Source organism: Triticum aestivum, chromosome 3A (genome assembly GCF_018294505.1).
Source record: "Triticum aestivum cultivar Chinese Spring chromosome 3A, IWGSC CS RefSeq v2.1, whole genome shotgun sequence".
Lineage (NCBI taxonomy): Eukaryota > Viridiplantae > Streptophyta > Magnoliopsida > Poales > Poaceae > Triticum > Triticum aestivum.
Window position 1 is genome coordinate 142,172,522 of NC_057800.1, and position 6,336 is coordinate 142,178,857.

Below are 6,336 nucleotides of genomic sequence, written 5' to 3' on the forward strand. Positions count from 1 at the left end.
AGTTCGTTAACGAGGCCATTCAAGAACTACAGGAGTCAAGATCATGAGAGGTTGCCGTCGTCCACCAGCTGTGGCTCCACATCCAGGCGAGGATGGTGGGCTGCGTGTCTGCGTCAACGTACCAGGGCTCAATCAGATCGCCACGACGGAGCATCTCTGGCCCTCGCAAGTGGGGCGCCGCGGGGGTCCACCCCACAGCTATGTTCGCATGCCTTACGGCCTGCCGAGCATGGTTGCGGCGCACCAGCGCCTCATGAGGGGCATCATGGAGGCTCAGGAAGACAGGCGTTCCGCGGCCCTGGTGGAGATGAAGACAGCTCGCGAGGAGCCACCAGTGCCTCCGGAGCCTCCCGAGGCCCCGGGGCCTGGGGGCTCGTGAGGATCGGCTTCCGCAGCCCACCGAGTCTGCTGCACCAATGCCACTTTGCCGACGACATCCTCAGGTGACATCTTTCAAGCTTCATTCCCAATAGGGAGCGCCCTCCCAGGGTTGCATCACTCCAAGGCCGCGTGGGTCCGTCCCTGCGGCATGTATCCCCTTTTATTTTTCGGTCGTTAGTTTGCCTTGTTGGGGGCGCCCCTCGGGCTGCATCATCCCCAAGCCGCTCGGGCTAGGCCCAGCGGCGTGTATCTCCCTCGCGTTTATTTCCAACTATGCATTCGCCTATCACGCTTGATTGCCTGATGCCTATCCGCAGCATCCCTTCTTCTCCATGTCGGCCACTTGCATGTTTAAGGGGGGGTGCCTGAGCATCGCGACTCAGGGCTCTTACTGGCTCTCTAGCCCTCACCCTTTGGCCTTGTCCACGGCATCACGACCTGGCATACCAGCGACGGCTGAGACAAGCTCGAGGGCCGGGACCCGAGGACGTAGAGTACCGGCATCTAACCAAATTTTGCAGGGACACATCTCAAGATACGGCCCAGTGCCAGGCGCAACCCGCCTAGAGGTAGGGCCTCGTGAGTCCCGCGCTGGCTCATGGGTGCCCAGATACACCTCACCTAGCCCTACCGTGCTGGCCACATGTCAGGGCGAGGCTGTACACGCCCCGGGGGCTCCTCCCGGAGGGGAGCCCCCTCCCACGTACCAGTGGAAGCACCATGCTCCGCGCTGGCTGACGACACTGCCGAGGAGCGGCTATGCCCGTACACATACGGAAGCGCTATGCTCCGCGTTGGTGATAAACAACTGAGGGTGGCCTCCGGGCCGCATTAACCTCGGGGAGCCCAGAGCTCAGTGGCTGGCCTCACCGCAACGCCTCCCCTCGGGAGTGCCGCGCGAGGGGGCTAGGCACGGGGGCTACGACTGGGTCACGCCCAGACGTACGCCGCCCAGCCAGGCCCCTCGGGCCTGGTTCATCGCGCGTCTCTCCCTGAGCGGAGCCAAGGTATGAAGGCCGTTTGAGCGTCAAGGGGGACCCCTGAGCATCGCGACTCGGGGGCCTAACTGGTCCCGTAGCCCCTCACTCCTTAGTTCCGAAAGGCTATGCTGGGTGAGGTACGCGCGGGGCCGGGCTCTACAGACGTAGGACGGTAGCCCCGCTTACATTTCACCTCATCACCCGCTGTTTGCGCGTCAAGGGGGACTCCTGAGCATCGCGACTCAGGAGCCTAACTGGCTCCGTAGCCCCTCACTCCTTAGTTTCGAAAGGCTATGCTGGGTGAGGTACGCGCGGAGTCGGGCTCTGCAGATGTAGAACGGAAGATACACCTACATCACGCCTCCCTACTTGTTGTTCGTGCGCCAAGGGGGACTCCTGAGCATCGCGACTCAGGAGCCTAACTTGTCACGTAGCCCCTCACTCCTTTGGTCCCGTCCTGGTTTCCGGTTGGGGCTAATGCTGGGTGAGGCACGCACGGGGCCAGGCTCTGCCGGCGTAGAACACAAGCAAGTAGGGAAGAAAAGCATAAAATTCAAGGAACTTAAAAGCAAATATTACAACCCATACTGTCGTCTTAGCACCAAACGCAAGTTTAAATGCCTCCCCGAGGCATGATGCATGTGCAGGAATTGAAAGAAGAACAGGGATGGAACGGAGTCACTCGTCGGCGGTGAAGCTGTGTGGAGTGGCTTTGCCTCGTGGAGCAGCAGGGCCGGCAGCGCCTTGCTTTGGCCTGGTGCTAAAGGCCCGGAACTTCCCCAGCAGCGCCTCCGCGCGCCCCTTCACGGCTTCGACAGCGGCGGCAGCACCCTCGCCGCTCACCGGTTCCAGCAGGCCGTCGAGGTCGGCGTTGGGATCACGAAGGTAGATGTGGGCGAAGACCCGCGTCAGCGCAGCAGAAGACGGGACGCACGCCTCGGCCTCGGCCGTGGGGCCGGTGCCAAGGGCGACATCCCTAAGGGCCTTAACCAGGAAGGGAAGCAGCTTGGCAGGGCCGTCCCCGTCACCGGCTAGCGGGCTGTCCAGGCCGCTCTCGTAAAGCGTCTTCAGCGAAGCGCGGGCATCTTTCTCCATGTCCGCGAAGGCCACGCGATCCTCGGTGAGGACCCGGGCCTTGGCGTCCAGCTCGGCCTTCGTCACCTCCAGCTCCTTCTTCAACGCGCCTAAGTGGTCGCGGCGCTTCTTGAGCTTGTCCTCCTGGTCCTCGAGCGCCGCCTCGCGCGCCTTCGCCCCCTTCTCCTGCTCTTGGCGAAGACGGACCTCCTCCGCAAGTTGGCCTCGCAAGCCTTGCAGCTCGTCCTCCAACGCCTTGCAACGATCGCAGACTTCAACTACCTCCCCCAGGGCTGCCTCACGAGCAGCCTTCATCTCAAGGACGGCCCGCCTCTCCTCGTCGCAGGCCGTCAAGGCTTGAACCAACGCCGCCCGCATCGAAGCATCAGAGCGAATCCACCCCGAAGCCAGTTCCAGGCGCCCGGCCACCAGGCAAGGGTCGGCGCCGAGAAGATCCTGCCGCAGCCGGTCCAGTTCAGCAGCGGCACGCTCCAGGATGGAGGAAGAAGGCGGAGAAACATCGGTGCACTCCAAGGCAACAGGAGGAGTTGGGGAAGCAACGGTCGGTGGAACGGGAGGAGAAAGTAGCGGCGGCGAGGACGCAGTGTCCTGAGGCGGAGTCCGCTGCGCCTCCACAGCCGTAGCAGCGGCGCCAGACGAGGGAACCTCGGGAGTCATTCGAGCCATAGGGGCTGGGCTCGCCCCAGCCAGCTCAGCCAAGCCTCGCAAGGATGAGCGGGCAGGAGAGGCCCGCGCGTCACGATCTCCCTCCCCTGCAGGCGAAGGCGTCGCGGCAGATGGGGCCTCGGGGGCTCCCTTCGGCTTCTTCGCCACGGGCGCCAGCCTATTCAAGAGAAGCAATCATCAAGCCTCGTCGGCGGAACGAGAAACAAAATATCAAGGATCAAGCACTTACGGGTCGTCGCCAGAAAGCTCTAGCTGCCTCCGGCCATACTTGAAGCCTGAGAGCCGGCTGGAGGGATCGACCTCAGAAGAAGAAGGCGCGTCCACGGTTCGCCCCGGAGTCAGGACGGACCCGCGGGGGATCGACCCGGTCCTGCCCCTCTTCGGGATTGAGGGCGAGCTCCCGCTACCGAGCACATCATCGTCATCATCATCATCATCGCTCAGCGAAAGGAGGAGAGTACGGGACCCACGCCGGGGGAGGGGAGCCCTCGACTCTCCATCGGTCGCCCCAGAGTCGGGCCCCTCTCCCCGCTCCTCTTCGTCCACCTCCTTGCTGGAGTCGCCGGAGGGCACATCCACCGGTCCTTCGGAAGCCGCCACGGGCACGAGCCCGTCCCCGTTAAAAACGGGCATGGACTTCACCACTTGCTCCCAGTCGTCGCGAAGGAACAAGGGCTTGGGAGCGCCCTCCAACCTTGCCACCTCGCCCCCGACCAGAGATTGGAGAACCGCGGTCACATCCTCTTCGCCCACAGCCGCGGGGCTCGGATGAGGCCTCCACATTGGAGGAGAGTACTGCCGGAGTGGAGCCAGCTGGTGCTCCAAGAACTCCCTCAGCAGCAACGCACCGATCAACTTCGCCGCCGCCATGCTCGCCGGCCTCAAGTCCACGTCCATCTTCTCCAGCACCAGTTTTGCGCGAGGGTCCGTGAGCTCCACTCGGCCCCAGTCGTCAGAGCTCGCGGGCGGCTCCGCGGGAAAGATCAGCCTAGGAGGGACGCGCCCGGCATCCACCAAGACCCACTTGCTCCTGAAGCCCTCAATCCTCTTCCCGGGATTCGAGATGGCAATGGTGCCGCCATACGTGACGAAACCCGCGCACGCGGAAGGAGAGCCGCGAGTGACCCGGAGGGAGAAGTAGTGGCGCAGCAAGGCCATTGAGGGCTGCACCCCTACGTGAGCCTCGCAGTAATAAGCGAAGATCGCCAGGAGAAGGACAGGGTTGGGGTGGAGATGCAGAGCCTGCAAGTTGTAATGGCGGAGGACAGAGAAGAAAAACTCGGAGAAGGGAGGCACCAGGCCCGTGGCAATGGAGCTTACAAAGAGAGGATAAAAGGTGCTCCCTCGGCCCTCCGGGGTGGCGGAGCCGGCCTTGAACACCTTCGTCCCGTTGATGCCCTGCGCTGTCGCCATCTGGCGCAGCCGGGCAAGGCCGGCCTTGGACACATTCGGCGAGTCCAGAGCAGGGGAATACCAAGCTTCAGCCGGAGACTGACGAGGCGCCATGGCTCCCTAGGTCACACAGCCGGAGTAGATCTGGGAATTTGGAGGAAGAAAGGGGAGGCGCAAGAAAGGGGATCTAAGCAGCAACCGGAGAAATAAAAAGGCAAAGTCTAGACAGATGCCGCTCCTTTATCAACCTGCGCGGTTGCTGAAGCACCTGCGTCCAATCAACCGCCACGCGGCGCCCAAGGCCGCAGGCTGTTAGGGCCCGCGGCGCTTCGCCCTTGCCCTTTCGCCTCTCGGCACGGCCAAGTCCATGCGTGCCTTGGGCCCGGGGGCTACTGTCGGCGTTCTAGGAACGGGGGTCACCAGACTTGCCTGCCTGCGGCCTGCGGCGTGGCTCAAAGGGGGCCCAGTGCGGCCCATCTTCATCGACACAAGACTCAAGACCCTCGCGAGGGGCCAAGCCTCGCGGGGCGGACGACACGGCGCATCCTCAGGCGCAGCCTCCTCAGGCTGGCTCGCGAGGAGGCGGAGAGATCAAGGCAGGGTACCTCGCGAGGTGCCCATGACGCAAGCCATGACGATCGAGGGTGCCAGGCGGGCGCCAGCGCGCGCACCGTCCTTCTTTCCTCTTTGGTGCAAAGGGGGCAAGCGCGGCCGTGGAGTACCAAGGCATCAGGCAAAGGTTGCCATTTCGGTGCAACGAGACCAAGACCAGGGGGACTACGAGACGGAGGTCATCATGGAGCCCAGCACGGCGTCACCACAGAGCCTTTGGCAGGCAAAGACCAACTTTAGTCAGGATAAGTGTACTAGATGTTCCCCTTCGAATTGGCCAATTGTTGGCGCCCTTCCCGCTCAAATATTTGGGAAGAGGACCAGGGCTTCTATAAATAGGACCAGCCACCCACATAGCAAACGAACGGTCGACAAGTGAGAGCAAAGCAGAGAGAGTGAGTGAGAGAGAGAGAGGTGACTGAACTCCTCCTAGCAGTTCATCGCCCCAACCAAGAACAGACCCTCGCGAGGCTGTTCTTCCTTGTATTGTTCATCATCACCAGCCCCAGGAGGCAATCCACCAACCACACACTGGAGTAGGGTATTACACCACAACGGTGGCCCGAACCAGTATAAACCTTGTGTCTCTTGTGCAGTTCTTTCAGTAGTTTAGATCTTTGTGAGACGGGGAGGTAGAAGGCTTAATCTCTGCACGCACCCCAGTGTTCGAACCTTAAGGGTCTGCCGGAACCCGTGATCCGACAAGATTGCCCTCCCCAAGACGGGAGAGTTGTTGGTGATGATGATGACGATGATTCCCCCTTCCAGGAGGGAAGTTCCCCCAGCGGAATCGCTCCGCCAGAGGGCAAAAGTGCTCCTGCCCAAGTTCCGCCTTGAGACGGCGGCGCTCCGCCCCGAAAGTCCTCCCCTTGTTTTTTCTAGGTCAAAATGACTTGTATACCAAAAGATGGGCACCGGAGGTGGACCTGGGTGAGCACAACCCACCAGGGCGCTCCTGGGCTCCCTGGCGCACCCATGTGGGTTGTGCCTACTTGGTGGGCCCCCTCAGGTAGGTATTTGCTCCAATATTATTCATATATTTGATAAAAAATCTCCGTGAAGTTTCATCTTGTTTGGAGTTGTGCAGAATAGGTGGCCAGACGTAGCTTTTCCAGGTCCAGATTTCCAGCTGCCAAAATTCTCCCTCTTTGTGTGTACCTTGCATATTATGAGAGAGAAGGAATTAGAATTACTACAAAAAGCATTATTA